The 16270-nt window shown below is 36.2% G+C and overlaps 1 long non-coding RNA gene across 1 annotated transcript in view; it reads left to right on the top strand.

Annotated features, from left to right (window-relative positions):
* The first annotated feature begins 1576 nt into the window (after positions 1-1576).
* Positions 1577-16270, top strand: part of LOC148128010 (uncharacterized) — a 94677-nt gene continuing 79983 nt past the window's right edge. The window contains exons 1-2 of the long non-coding RNA XR_015740807.1: positions 1577-1756; positions 12772-12853. This is a non-coding gene — a long non-coding RNA (uncharacterized LOC148128010). The remainder of the gene's footprint in view (positions 1757-12771; positions 12854-16270) is intronic.

Raw genomic sequence — 16270 nt, forward strand, 5'->3', positions numbered from 1 at the left:
ATGACTGTTTGCAGTTATTTGCAATTATTTTTTATTAACAAGCACTATTCTGCCATACCATGCTATGCAGAAAATACGCATAACTACACAAGAGATGTGCACAAAGACAAGAAATCCTGCATGGTCCTGGACCGTTCTGACTAAACTGAAACTAGTCATTCTCAGCCTCGTTTCTCTTAGGAAATTTAGGAATTTTTTCCAGCATAATTTGGCACTGTAAACTGCCCAGATTAGCTCTGTGGTAAGATGGCCGGCCAATACATTTAATTAAAAAATAAATATTTCTTTGAGGTAATGCAAAAACTATGCAGCTCATTCTGAAGTAATTCATGGACTTTCAAAGCCAGAATTTTCCTCTGCCACATCAAAGCTATCTCTAGACTTTTCATATTTTTAGACATAAGTTCCATCTTTTTAGAAACATGAGTTTAACACAAAATGTAAACTTTTAAAAACTCCACTCAAACCCAGACAATATTCATTTTTTCATTGGGATATGTGCTGGTAAGACAGTTATCTTTGACAACTTGAATCTCAGACATTAATCACAAAGAAGACCCTTATAGTTTCACTAGAACCTTGTTGTTTTAACTGAAGGTGGTACAAGTCAGTCCTACTCAGAATTTTCAGACTATCTATCCATGGAAGAAAGTTGCTTTTACAATAAGCCCATGTACAAACATTAAACTATAGGGCTTATGTGAAAAACATGTTCCTGTGTTGCTATATCGTCCTTTTATGCCCTCTGGACAGACAACTGCACTTTTCTCATTCAAATACATTTCTTTAAAAATATCACATTGAGAACCCTGAAATTCTATAGTCCAGTTAGGAATTCAGAAGAAAACTCCAGGACTGCAGGAATATGTAAACATGTAAGATACATATTTTGTAGTTCAAAGTTATGTGCCAAAAGTTTGGAATGTATTGATCTGTGAAGAACTTTGAACTTACTAAGCTTGGAGTGTAGCTAAAGAGATAATTCTGCATGTTTGGAAAGAAATTACCATCATGGACTTAAAATCCTGAATTTGTGCTTAGCTTTTGAACTCGCTGTCTATTGACATAGTAAAAAAAAAACCTGATTAATATGATTCTGTCTGTGCACTCTTTGAAATCACTTTTACATAACTATTGTATTGTACTGCTTCTCTCTTTTTAAGTTTCTTTTATGTGGTTTTTTATGTTGTAGTTTTTAACTTTTATCCTTTTTTGTATATTATATGGTTTATAACTATGTAAATGAATAAATAAATGCATTTTTAAAATTCAAAATACAGCTAGTCCTCAACTTAGAACACTGTGTTTAGTGACCATTTGAAGTTACAATGCCATTTAAAAAGTGACTTATGACTGTTTTTCACACTTATGACCATTGTAGCCTCCCCCCATGATTATGTGATCAAAATTCGGATGATTGGGACTTCCAGTTTGGATTTTTTTCAGCGATGGACCAAAATCCATGATTGTGCGCAGTTTTGATCTGTGCTCACCACTGGAGCGCCCTGAGCTGCTTGGTTTCAGGGCTGAAGCCACCCCGTAGAGGTGGTGAAGAAGGGGGAGACCGCCAGCAGAGTTAAAGAGAGCTGCATCTCTCTTCTTCAGCTGGCCATTACTCCCTTTCCCAAAGGCAGTTGCAGCGGTGGTCAGAAATGGCCACCTCAAAGAAGAACCTGACCGGACAAGATTGTACAAGAGGAAGTTTAAAGGAGAAAGTTTGACTGACCAAGTTAAATGGAGAAAGCATCTATTTAAGGTACCTGGAACTTGAATAACAAAGACTAATACTATTCCTAAAAAATATTTTTAAAGCGGCAAAAGAGAAAGGGAAAGGAAAAAGAATTGGTTTTTTTTTTTTTTTGCTCTCACATTGACAGCTTTAATTGACTTTGAATGTTAAGAAGAGATCTGAACAAGAAATTGATATTAATCCACTTTGACATTAACAGGCTATTTTTAGCTGAAAATAAAGTGTCAAGGGGATAAAGACTCTTGGATAATTTTAAAATTTCAAAAAAGAAAGAAAGCAGAGGGGGAAAAAAGAGGGTGGAATCTGGAAAAATGGAGGAGACCACCTGGAAGTAAAAAGAATTGATAGTGGAATTTTAACAAGACCTGTAAAGAACACATTGTAGCTGAAACTTTGTCACAAGATAACAAAGCCCCTGGAAAGAGAAAGTGAGAAAAGAAGCAACAAATAGCTTTGGATTATTGGGTGATTCCTGGAATTTTGGATGGTGGATCCTAATGAAACGAAATAAAATCAATTGGGGGTTGTTTAAAAATCTTTAAAATGGCATCACTCCTTGAAGAGTTAAAAATGAGACTTAAAGAACAAAAAGAAGAAGCACAAGAGGGAAGAGGATCTTTTGGCTTCGTATTTCAATTTTTAGAAATGGAGATTTTGAACTCCATTGTATGAAAAACAACAAGAAATGCTTGCAGAAGAAGAAGGGCGGAACAAAGAAGAAGCCATCTTCAATGACCAAGCAATTTTAAGCAGTGTAAAAAAGGGAAAGGGGGGGGGGGGAGGGAGTTAAAAACTTAAGATTTGAAGCAACAACCAAAAAAAGAGTAATTTGAAAAGTAACTATAACATTAAGAAGAAGCAGAAGGGAGGATCACAGAAGGGAGAATCAGATAGAAAAGGGAACAAAAAGGGGAGGGAGAAGAGGGGGAAGATGGAAAGGAAAAAAAGTCATAAAGGACAGAAACAAGATATAGAGAAACAGGAAAAACATACAAAATTTAAAGGTATAAGCCTCTTTAAAAGACACAGAGACAATGGTTAAAATTTAATTTAAAGAAAGGATTCTGCAAGGGTCCATGAGATAGCATTGTTATACTAGAAATAGAAAAGAGTTAGAAAATATGATAGATGATTAAAGTGACAGATAAAATTGGCATTGATATGTAACAGAATATTTGTTAGTAATTAAATGAAACAAAGAGGATAAGAGAATAAGGCTCTCAATGATTTTTTAAAAATATATAATTTGAAAAGAAACTTGGAAGATTTTTAATGAAATTAATATCAATTGACAGGATGAATTTGAATAAGAATAATAATTTTATTGACCACTATTAATAACTATTGTTTTGTTTTTTGTTTAAAGACAGTAAGAGTAAAATATGAAATATAGGTGATTAAAGTGAATGATAACTGATATTATCAGATAATGTTTGTTAAAAGATAGAAATATTTTAAATAGAAATGTAAAAGATTCCTATCAATGTTAATGGCTGAGCTGAACTCAAATAGAATAATTATTTCATTTACTATTGTTATACATATATATACAGATATATATACGTTTTCTTAAGTTTTCACGGGTATCTATATGTATGGTATTCAGCTTTGGTATTCGGGGATTTTCCCACATCATTATAAGTTTCGACGTGGTTTCACTATTCACTCAAGTCCCGATAAAAGAAACCCTAGAAATCATCAAAAATAAATACCAACCACCCAAACACCTCATGGAACTAGCAGAACACTGCTTAACCAACACATATTTCATATACAAAGGACAAAGATACAAGCAAATTGAAGGAGCCCCAATGGGATCAGTACTGTCACCCGTCGTTGGGTGGAAGAATTTGAATCCAGAGCCTAGCCAATGCCATCCACAAACCCAAACTATGGCTAAGATACATTGATGGCACATTTGTGATTTGGACCCATGGAAAAGAAAGCCTAAACAATTTCCTACCATACCTAAACAGCACATATCCAAAAATCAAATTCACCATGGAAACAGAAACAAACAACTACCATTCTTAGATGGACTAATCTATAAAAAGACAGATGGCACACTAGGACACACCATATACCAGAAGAAAACACACACCAACCGCTACCTCAACGCCTAATCCCACCACCACCCAGCACAGATAAACTCCGTGGCCAAAACACTAATCGCCAGAACCAAACGCCTGGCAGACAAGACACACATAAAGACTGAATTATGCACCCTGACTAAAGTACTGACAGCCAACGGCTTCCACAAAAGCAAAAACACAAGCCTGATCCACAAAAACACACTGAGACATAATGGAGACCTAGAAGATGAACAAACCTATGGAACAGCTTTTCCTGCCCTACATAAGAGGTACTACAGACAAAATCAGTAAGATACTGCACAGACATCACATCAAGACTGCCTTCAAAACAGACAGAAAAATAGCAACCATCCTAAGAAAACCCAAAGATAAAATTGACCTGGAAAACCAAGGCATATATATATGTCCCCTGCACATCATGCCCTGCCACATACATCGGACAGACCAATAGAAGAATAAGTACCCACCTGGATGAACACAAAAATGCAGTCAAAAAGATGGGACACACTTCCTCATTAATCCAACACATGGAAGCCACAAGTCATAGCATTAACTTCAATGGCACCAAAACCCTAGCCACTATAGAAAACCCCAGCCACAGAATCATCAGAGAAGCCATAGAGATTGAAAAAAGACCAGAAAGCATGAATAGAAGAGATGATTCCACCAGACTGTCTATCATTTGGAAGCCTGCACTCACAAACAAAAAAATCTCCACACCACAAGCCAGGCAAACACCTGGGCACAGACAGATCCCCCCGGATACCTCCATCTCAAACACACCCCAACCAGGCACCCAGATGAAACCTAGCTTCCTAACTAATGATAGCCGTCCATTTACCTGGAGCCAAGCTGCACTAAAGGCCTCCAATAAAGTAACACAATGTTGCCAGCCAATCAAGAGACAAAAGGAGCCAAAAAAACGGACAGGAGATATTAGAAACACCAATCAAGCAGAACACAGCAAACTCCAAGACCAATAAACACAGACCAAGACTCCCAACCAATCAGGGTGAAGAAAAAACCATTCTGGCACAGCAATAGGCTGCCCCAAATTTAAATCTGAAACCACTATAAAAGCCTGACTCACAGATGAACACTATACAGAAGCCTGATGATGGCAGATGAGATTCTGCTGAAACGTCGCTACAACTTTAAAAGCACAACTATTATGATGTGGGAAAATACCCGAACAAAGCTGAATGCCATACACACACACACACACACACACACACACACACACACACACATATATATATATATATATATATATACACATTTTTTTCAAGAACTTAGTGTGTATTTTTAAGGGAATGCACCAAGCAGAATTCAGTTGATAATAGTTATGTGTTATAAAATAGAGGTTAGAAAATGAATGTTATAACTGTAAAGGCATAATTTAAACTTTAAACAAGATTTGAATGGATAATAATTAAAAGATACAAAGGTGTTACACTCCAGTCTAGTAATTACAGGGGAAAAAATTTTTTATGAGAAATGAAAATATGAAATTGTAAACAGGACAGACAAAAGTATAAAAATATTGATTAGAAAGATACTGAAAATTAGAAAAAGTTATGTAATTGAACTTAGAAAGGAATGAGATAATTAAAAATAAGGTTACAGAAAGCAAAGAAAGGGAAAAACTATTGAGAAAACTGCACAAATAGTTATAAAATATGGATTAGAATACTAAGATAAATATGTAATTGAGTTTATGTCTGTATGGAGAAGTGATAACCCGAGAGCATGCTGTTCTCCCAAAAAAGATATTTTATTTGTATTTGTATGTTTTGTGAAAACCCAAATAAAACTCTGTAAAAAAAAAAAAAATTCGGATGATTGGCAACTGGTTCATATTTATAATGGTTGCAGTATCCTGGGGTCATGTGATCACCTCTGAGAAGCAAAGTCAGTAGGGAAGCCAGATTCCGTATCACTCACTTCACAACTGCAGTGATTCATTTAACGACTATGGCAAGAAAGGTTGTAAAATGGGGCAAAATTCACTTAACAAATGTCTCATTTAGCAACAAAATTGCTGGGCTCAGTTGCAGTCATAAGTTGAGGACCACCTGTACTTTTTTATATTGGGTTGCGGAGAAAATAGGACACTTCATTCTCTTCAGCATAAGCAGGGTAGTGGTTAAAAATTAGGGAAATGATGACCTAGGAAAGAGAAGGAGAGAGAAGAGCATCCAAGTTGATATTGTCTGTTGCTAATGGGATATTTGAGGAAATATCTACGTTGCATAAGCATTTATAACTCTCAGCGCGTTTTACCAAAAAGTATTTATATGCAGACTTTAACGGGTGCAGACCCTGCTAGGAAGAAAAAGTGCCAGCCCATTCTTCATTTTGATTAAGCTCCAAGGAATATATTGTAGTGTGAGACAATTACTTTTATTTTGAGACTTGCTTGAACAATGGGCGCCCTGTCCTGCTTTCTTTTTCTTTTGCAGCCGCATTGAGGTTGGAGGACAGAATAAAAGGAAACGGGGGGGCGGGAGGCAAAAAACTTCAAAAGAAATGAATATAAATAAATACTATATCATACCTGTAAGCTATTGTGAATATAAACCCACATCCATCAGGCTTACCGGTCAAACATATATTTCACCATTAAGTGAGCAATTCCCCATTCTTTATCCATAGGAATGGGATGCACTAAATTTATTTTCTGGCTATCAGCCCATTTAAAGAGCAGGTCATTCATCTGGGTGCTGATTAAGTGTATTGTGCTGTAGGTGGTTAGTGGAGTGAATTATTCTTCATCTCTTCTCTGAGGTGCTGACTATTCTTATCTCTGTCTGTCAGTGATGGAAGATAAAATCTCTCAACACCTTGAGAACATACTCAAACCTTCCCAACGAGTTTCTGCAGACATATCCACTCCTATCAAGGATGATGTATATATTTTGAAATGTATATCTCTTATGTTCTACAGCCTATAATACAGGTAGCCCTCAATTTACACAACCATTCATTTAGTGACTGTTCAAAGTTACTACACCGCTAGGAAAAAAAGTGACTTATGATTTTTTTGCATTTCCAATCATTGCAGCATCCCCCCGGGTGGGTGGGTGTCACATGATCAAAATTTGGTTGCTTGGCAACTGGAAGGTATTTATAATGGTTGTAGTGTCCCAGGTTCATGTGAGCCTTTTCATGATCTTCTGACAGGCAAAGCCAATGGAGAAGCCAGATTCACTTAACAACTGTGGAAAGAAAGGTTGTAAAATGAGGCAAAACTCACTTTATTTTTTTTAAATTTATTAAGCATTTTCCAACAACTTAAAAACATATTTACATTTCCAACAATGTTACAGTATCATCAACAGTCATATTCATATATTAATTACTATGTTACTTTTATGTCAATTGTCCAACTAGATATACCAGGCATCTCAGACCAAATAATACTCCATTTCATTTCTATCTTTTAACTCTAGCCTGTCCATCTCCACGCAGTCCAGAATCTTTCTTGTCACTGCCCTCTCAGATGGTATATTGTCCTATTTCCAGTACTGTGAGGCAAAACTCACTTTAACTTAGCAATGGAAATTTTGGGCTTAATTGGGATTGTAAAGCAAGGACTATCTCTATTCTTTAAGTGCGCTGAATTTCAGTTTGATATTAATTTACTTTGTGCTATTGTGAGGCAGAATTAGTTCACTTTTTGTCTGAAGTCATGGCTGATTGGATACTCCGGAGAAAAGAGCAAATACAAATAATATGACCTCCATATCTAAAAACTACTCCTTCCCTCAAAACAATGCTATAGCACTGCACACTAGAACAACACAAGAACAGTTTTTTTCCTGAAAGCCATCACTCTGGTAAACAAATAATTCCCTCAACACTGTCCAACTATTTACAAAGTCTGCACTCCTATTACTATTAATCTTCTCATTGCTCCTTATCACCCATCCCCTCCCACTTGTGACTGTATGACTGTAACTTTGTCACTTGTCACTCCTTATGATCTATATGGACTGTTTCCTAGTATGATTTGATTGCTTTTGTACCCTATGACTATCATTAAGTGTCATACCTTATGATTTTTGACTCTTCTTTATTTATTTGTTTTGTCAATCACTTACAAGGTAATAGATATAAGTATAAATATGAATAAGAATACAGGAAATAGGTACAAATAAATGGGGACAATAGGACAGGGACAGTAAGCACAATGGTGCATTTATGCATGCCCCTTACAGACCTCTTAGGAATGGGGTGAGGTCAATAGTGGTTAGTTCGAGGTTAAAGAAGTGAGGGTTAGAGGATGTAACTCTTGATGAAGGTATCTTTTCTTTTATAAACACTGAGAGCATTTGCACCAAGATAAATTCCTTGTGTGTCCAATCATACCTGGCCAATAAAGAATTCTATTCTATTAGGATCATCATTGGAAGGAGAGGGTTGTGTGTCTCACATTTTTAAATATCTTACCTGTCAATTTATCAAAAAGGTTTTGAATACTGTCAAATTAACATGTTAAAGAGAAAACTAGCTTCTTTTCCATGATAGCTAAGTGCAGAAATATTTCAAGAACTGTCATAGGCTTAATTTCCATTTTTATCTGAAATCATTTGGACACAAGAAGGATATATCATGTGATACATTTTTAACAACCTGCTTGTTAAAGTAAATGTAATGTGGATTTCTGGTTAATACATGACTGATATATCTGCTTTTAACTTATAGATATAATGCTAATTTTCGAGCTCCTTTTAGCACCCATTTTAATATTGTCTTAAAACAGGAATAGAAGAATTAAGTCTAAAGGTCTTTTAAAAGACTTTTGAAAACTTGGAAAATAAGAAGGCCTTCACTGTAGCGAAAAGATCATAGTATATCTGAGTAACCCTCTCTGGAGTGGGTTTCAGAGATAAATCACCAGCTTCTGTTCAAACTGGAAATGATAAGAGTAGTTTGTAGCACAGTTAGAGGAAGATGCTGGTCAGAAAGTAAAAAAATCAGAACTACAAAGAATTACCTGCACAAAAGGAGCATTAAGCCACCCAGAGTTGCTGGACAGAAAGATAAGCAGCACATATATTTTATAAACAAAATAAATAGATCAAGCTGATTAGGAAACATGTTAATGGCAAATATATGCTTTTCTACAGAAGATTCAAATCTTCGCATATCTAAATGAGAGCTGGAATAATTCCTATGCGAAACTCTGGAGAACTGCTACTTGACAACAAGTAGACTGAAAGCTATGTGGTTTCCTTATTGTCTATAAACATTATGGTAGTCTAAACAGACTATGACAAAAAAGATCAAAGGTTACCTGGTACACTTGAATTTATTTCTCAAGCATTGTTCTGTATACCTTGTTGGAATTTTCATCACTGGAATGGATTTTATTCTCTACTTCACTGTTCTTCAAAAATAATGGGATTTTCTGAAAAAAAATATGATTCCGGGGGCCTCAAATAACATGACATGGCCATAGAGATAACGGTCACAAAACCTCAGGAAAGTTTAAACAACCATTAAGTGAGAGTAACTTGCAAATAACCTGTATATATTTTGTCATTTTTTTCTTTATGTTATTTTTTTTATTTAAGACATTTATATAGCTGGCCATCTTATAATGGACTCTGAGTGGTTGTTTCTCTACGTACAACTTGTTAAGAAATATATAACAATATATTTTAACAATTAAAAATGAAGACGAAAGGCTGGATGCTTTTAAAACATACATTAAGGAAAATATGTGAGGTAACTGGGAATTCCAGATGAAAGCTCAATGCAGGTACTAACCTGGTCCTCCCACACAGCAAGGGCTACAATTGGCAGACCAGCTGAAGCTGGACCAAGCCCCTTCTTTTTTTGTTTATTTGTTTATCATATTTAGCATGCCACAAATGATTAGCCTCTCAGTCATTGCTGTAATTGCTATAATTAGGAGTAAACAACAAACAAAGCAACAGAAATTAAAACAACTGGGGCAAGGTTAAATTATAATTAAAATCATGAACCCCAAAACAGAATTTATTCCAATGATATTAGGCTTCTTACCTTTCACTATAAACCCTTTGAAATAACTCAGCTTTCAAGAGCTTCCAGAGACTGAAACTGTGGTGACCAACTTGGTCTCTACCAGAAGACTATTCCATAGCACAGATTATTTATTGAAAAGCAGCACATATGCGCCTCTGCATCATATGGAAATCAGGGACCCCTGTGTCTCTGATAACATCCAAATACAACAATGAGGGAAGCATGGCTGGAACAGTGCTGAAATTTTACTCAGTGCCTTGATATTCTGTATAAAGATGGTGCTAAAGGAAGTCCGACTTTTATCAACACTGATACCTATCTGCTGATTGATTGCCCTTGGGGCCAATTGAAACCGTGCTCAGTTTAAAACTGATAGGGACCTAGATGAAGAGCAGTGTTGCAGTTTTTCATTAAATGAAATGGAAAAAGTGATTTCAAATTCTTTCTCTCTTAGGTTCCTTGAAAAGAATTTTAGACAGTTAAAAATTGCATGGATTTCAAACCACATGTGTGAGAGTGAAAAAAAAAAAAAAGACGCAACGGTTTGAGTTTTTCTTATTTTTAATATGAGCCAGATGAAACAAAAAAATTGTTTCCTTCCAAACTATAGGTCAAGTACCTCTATAGGTTTTAAGATGACTCTGTATGTTATCATGTTATCTTTCTTGCCTGACAGTGTACCATTATGTGGTGTATCATTTCAGCATTTACTATCCTTCATGTCCTTTTATCTTCTCGCTAGGATTTCTTTTAAAATTCCAGTCCATACATTTGGTTTCATTACATAAGTCTGGCTTTTACAAAACAGATTTTTTTCGTTTCTTATATTCATTTTCTTTAGTTTCATATTTGCCAGAATTGACCTGAAACAGTATATCCACTCTGTTGCTTTTATCATGCAACTTGAACAACAGTGAAATGCAGGAAGTTGTCAAGTCCACAGCATGGAAAGAAATAATAAGGGAAAAGTAAATTCTATATTCTCCTATTTCAGATCATAAAAAATTTATTTAGGTACTATAATGCCCTTGTTTCCATAACTTCTAGAAATGCCCAGTTCATGGGTTAGACTATCAAAACAATGCCAAGAAATTGAGAATTAAAACCCAGTTGTAGTATGGATACTTTTATGGTTTTTAATCTTAAGAAAATATATTTGCTTTATCTCTTCTTAATAAAATTAACAATAAGAAAAAACGACAACAATTCCCTTCTTCTCCCTTGAAAAGCATGAGGTGAACCTTGGCCGATCAATTTCTGTAAACCTCAACTATTTCATAGAACAGGTGAACATTCTAAAAATATCATTCTGTAATGATTCCAGGTGAGCCTGGAATAGAATTAATACAGTAGGAGAGTTAAGGAAAGGTTAGAACCAGAATAGTACCAAAAAAAAAAAAAAAGGCCTCTGACACATCAGAACTTCCCCCTTCTATCCTCTCCATTGCAGTTTTTTCTCTCTCTCTGAATATTGGATAAAGGAGTGGACTGCTCGTATACGTGAAGCCTCCCTCCATTTTTGGCAATGCCTCACACTTACTGTGGGAAGCACAAGGAAAACCTTAACAAGCTGAAAAATATCTTGCCCCCTTTTGAGAGATAGCAGTAGCACTTAGATTTATATATTGCTTCATAGTGCTTTACAGCCCCTCTCTAAGTGGTTTACAGAGTCATCATATTGCCCCTCAACAATCTGGGCCCTCATTTTACCGACCTTGGAAGGATGGAAGGCTGAGTCAATCTTGAGCCAGTCAGGACTGAACTGCTAACAGTCAGCAGAATTAGCCAGCAATACTGCATTCTAACCAAAGCGCTACCATGGCGCTGTTTAGAGTTTCCCAGAAAATTCATAGTTATAGAGAAGGAGGTAGAAAGTCTCCAAGGTATGAATGGTCTCTCTTTAGTGTGACCCATCCCCAAATATTTTCACTAGCATTGAGAACTGCCAATCCAACACATCAGGAGTATGGTAGAATGGGCAAAGCTGGGCTAGCAGTTGGATCCATGGAGAAGAAAAGCTGATGTAGCTATTTCATTAAAAAATAAAAATTCTTGACCATCAACTACTCTTTACTCCATCTGAATTTCACTTTAACATGAAAGTCAGTTTTAAAAAGCATTTGATACTAAATGTTACAGATTTTAATACTGCAAGCATGGTGTTAAATGGTTACTAAAAAAATCCATCTGGCACATATTAGTCAAGCCACTGCAAAGATAAATTGAATAAAAGAATGCTAAGGAAAGGAGGGAAAAGAAAAGAGAGAGAACTGCTTAATGCTATAAGTATATCAAAATGTTTCACAGGGGCTTTCATTTTTCCTCCCTCCCTCCCTATAAGGGTGCACGTATAAAGTTGTTTATTGTGGGTAGAATGCATCTGCTTCCTCTCAGCCTAAGTATGAAGCTATCAAAGCTGTTTTAGGATTTCATTTAATCTCATACCCAAATTCAATGGGGTTAGGGGAAACAGAGACCCTGACAGCAACATGAGATCTTTAAATTCTCTTTCTTGAATCCATCCCTCCCCACTTCAAATGCATCTTTACAGACAGTTCATTCTATTTTCTCCCACATCTCAAAGATCTCATTGGATTTTATGTGAGTAAAGAAAATAATTGAGCATCAATAAAAGATTTAGCCAGTTACAAACATAGCACCAGCTAGAGTTACTTTGGGAGGAAGGGGGTATGAGTCGGAGGAGAAGACTTAAAGGAATATGGAACATTGAGTTCAGCGATCTGGAGAATAAAATAAAAGGAGCTGTTGTTAGGGTAAAGTTAAGGAGCAGAGATGTCCTGTCAGTTGTAAGGCTCCCTTCAAGAGCTGAAGATTCAGTGGTTTGTTCTTGAAACAATAAAGGGCTAATTCAATTAGAATAGAGCAAAAAGTATCCCTTTGTTCTCCCTTCAGGTTCTTGGATTACCCAATATTGCTTGGAAACTGGAAAAAGACTGATCTCTACACATGGCCATTCACCATATTGATGTACAATGTAAGTTGAATGAATGAGCTCTGTAAGCCAACTACGCAGAATAACCTATAAAGACATGCATGCATGTCTTTATAAATTTATTTGTTCTTCTTTGTTTCTATGGCAAATTGCCTTGTATTAGTTGTCTTTATAAAAGACACATTTTTTCATAAGGCCAACCTATGATGCAAGAGTCAGCGGCATAACATCTTTGGATGTTTAACAGGAACAAAATACAGCATATGCATTGTCTACAAACTATGAATGTGCCAGAAAAAAATATGTTTCATAAATTATTGGAAGGTACATTGTGAACATATTGATTTATATGACTTTATTCTTATGATTTGAATTATCGTACTTTTATTCTGGAATACACCTTTCATATGGTCTTAAAGGTTCTTATAAAATGGCAATAATCATCAATGTAACGGTTTTTAAAAGCTGTTTAAATTATTCAGTTTAAAAACCGAATAAGCCAAAACATATATTCTTCTTTTCTAATCTTTTTAATCAGGGTCCACTATGAACATACTGAGATGATGTTCACCACTTTTTCAGAATATAAATACATACCTCACCACCATCTGCAGAACAAGAAAACTCTTGGATGCTAGATTGCTATGAAGGCATTTCAAGCAAGATTCAGGTTCTGTTAGGGTAGTATGTATAGAGAAGCAAAGGTTGATCCTGCCTTCAAATTACCATGGAGTAGAAATGTAGGTTGAAGTGGCAATAAGAGCCAACAGATCCTTAACTTCTTCCATAAAGTTGCTGACATGGTCCTCCCACTTCAGTTTGTAGCTCCACACAATGGTTATTCTGCAGATTCTGGTGAAGATGGTCTTTGGCCCTCTTCACTCATCATAGCTTCTATATAGATTTGCAGCCAGACATGGAGCAGCAGTTATACTAAAGAAGGAGAAACCAGCAACTTACAATGGACTGGAGATGATTGTTGATGTCCAACATTAGGAGGTGTGGCCCTCCTTCTCACCTGCAGCTTTTGAACAACTAATTGGGTTTTGTAATTATGTTATATAATCAATAAATTTAACTTATTTCTAATTTACAACTTTTGTCCCTAAAAACAGGAGGGGGAATCCCAAAGCAATCCAAGAAGCCCAGGGTGGAAGGAATGGCTGCTGAACACTGTTTTATTGTTTTGTAAGAGGAAGAGGAGGCAGTAAAGGATGGCTAATGGATTGTGAAGTAGAGATGTACATAGAATTTTTATTTATTTATTTATTGAATTTATATTGCCACCTATTTGCCCATGGTGACTCAAGGCAGCTTACAGGATATAAAACCACATTTAAAACAATAAAAACTAACAAAAAGAATCAAATAAATTAATATAGTACAGTATAACAAAATCACTTCCCAACTCCCACCCCTGCCCCGGTGACAGCAGATCATATGAGCCATTTAATGGGCTCCATCCCACTCTGGGCTTCATCCTCAAGCCCGCTGGCAGAACCAGGTCTTCAGCGCCTTCCAGAAGAGTATGAGAGTGGGGGCCATTCTAATCTCTTGGGGGATGATGTTCAGAGAAATGGTTCTACCACAGAGAAGGCCCTTCTTTTGGGTCCCACCAGGTGTATCTCCCTCTAGGATGGGACCCGTAACATTCCCTGCCTCCCCACTCTGCTGGGTCAGGTAGATGTGACCAGCAAGAGATGGTATATAACTCCCTACTGTTTTCTTGCCTGCGTTAATAGAGTAGAATTCTGCTCTATCTAGTTTTTCTTGCAGACTTTTCTTTTAAAAAACCATTTTAAAAATCAGTTCTTCTTTCTCACGTAAATCTTTCTCACGTAAATCTTTCCCTCATGCGCAGAATGAGTAAAGGGCTTTGGGGCTACATCACTTGAAAATATGACTTTCAAATTCCCATAATTTTGTTTACTGACACAATGTTTTTCTTTTTTCAATGAAAATAAATCAAATTGTGATAAATGTCTGTGGCAAATTTCAAGCAGGCTGGGAGTGATTGGACAAAGGCTAGGGTGGTAGCAAGGAATAATGATGTCCATTTGTGAATATAGTGGAACTGACAGTCAGGGATAGAGAGCAGCACTCATCTCCCCATATAAGAAAATACAATCTATCAGTCAGATAACAATCACACAACCTCTTTTAACTTCTGAGGGAGTCAGCAATTGAAACAATAAAGTGAACAAAGGGTTAAATTTCAATAAAGGAGAATATTTGTAGCTCGGTTGAAATGAGGGTTGGTCCTCTCTGAGCTTGTTTGTTTTCTTGCAGACATTTCATTACCCAAACTAGGTAACACCATCAATGCTAGTAAGGAGTGCATTTTGCTGTCCTTACTAGCACTGATAGTGTTACCTATTATATTCTGTTGGCTTGCTTGTCAGTGTTGATAGGGGTATCTTAAAGAGAGTCTTTGATTGGGTTGTTTACTATTGGTTCTTTGGCAGTTTCTTGGGGTATTATTTTTATTATTGGTCTGATCTGATATTGGGGTTAATCTATGCTGATCTGAGTGCTGATTGCTGGTGGAGAAGTATTTGGGTCTTTTTGTTCCCTTTTGGGCTGTTTTATTGTCTCTTTTCAATAGTCTATTGATGTTGCCATCTATGTGTCTATTGATGGCAAATTTGTCAAAGTGCCAGGTTTCAAGAAATTCCCTGGCATTTTTGGACTTAGCATGGTCTAGGATTATCACATTTTCTCAATTGAAACTATATTAAATCTGTCTAAATGTTGTGAAAGTAAAGAATTTTCATCATGTCATCTGACTGATATAGTAGTTGGGGTTCATGGATGAGTTCTGCCAGTCTTCTGCCTGTTTGTTCTACATAGTGATTGTTGCAGTTGTACATTGTAGATGGTAAAAATATGGATATTCTGGTCATGTAGGCATAGGAAAGTATTGCTGTCTGATAGATTTTCTTTCTGCTGATCAGAATAAGTGAAATCAATTTTTCATTGATTTAGGGATAATTCAATTTAAGATCTAAAGCTGAAGCTCAAATACTATGGTCACCAAATGAGAAGAGAGGACTCTGAAAAAGATCCTGATATTGGGAAAGATTGAAGGCAAAAGGAGAAGGGATGGCAGAAGATGAGATGGTTAGAAAGTGGCATCGATGCAATGAACAAGAATTTGGACAAACTCCAGGAAGCAGTGGATAGGGAGGTGCTGGCATTCCACAGTCCATGGTGTCACAAAGAGTCAGATATAACTTACAGTAGTGACATAACAACAACAACAGTTTAAGGTGTGACAATTAGATCTCAAATTATTGCATTTAAATTTCATTGAAGCTCTGAAAAGAAAGTGCTTAGAATATAACAAATATTTTCATGGGAACAAAAGTGAAAATAAAGGAGAAATTGTAAGGCAACTCTTAAATCCTAAGGGGCAATCAAGCCTGCCTATAGTTATGAAATAGAGGGATTACAGAGAGA

This window comes from Pseudonaja textilis, chromosome 1, assembly GCF_049901715.1.
Source record: "Pseudonaja textilis isolate UNSWEBS1 chromosome 1, rPseTex1.2, whole genome shotgun sequence".
NCBI classification, from domain to species: Eukaryota; Metazoa; Chordata; class Lepidosauria; order Squamata; family Elapidae; genus Pseudonaja; species Pseudonaja textilis.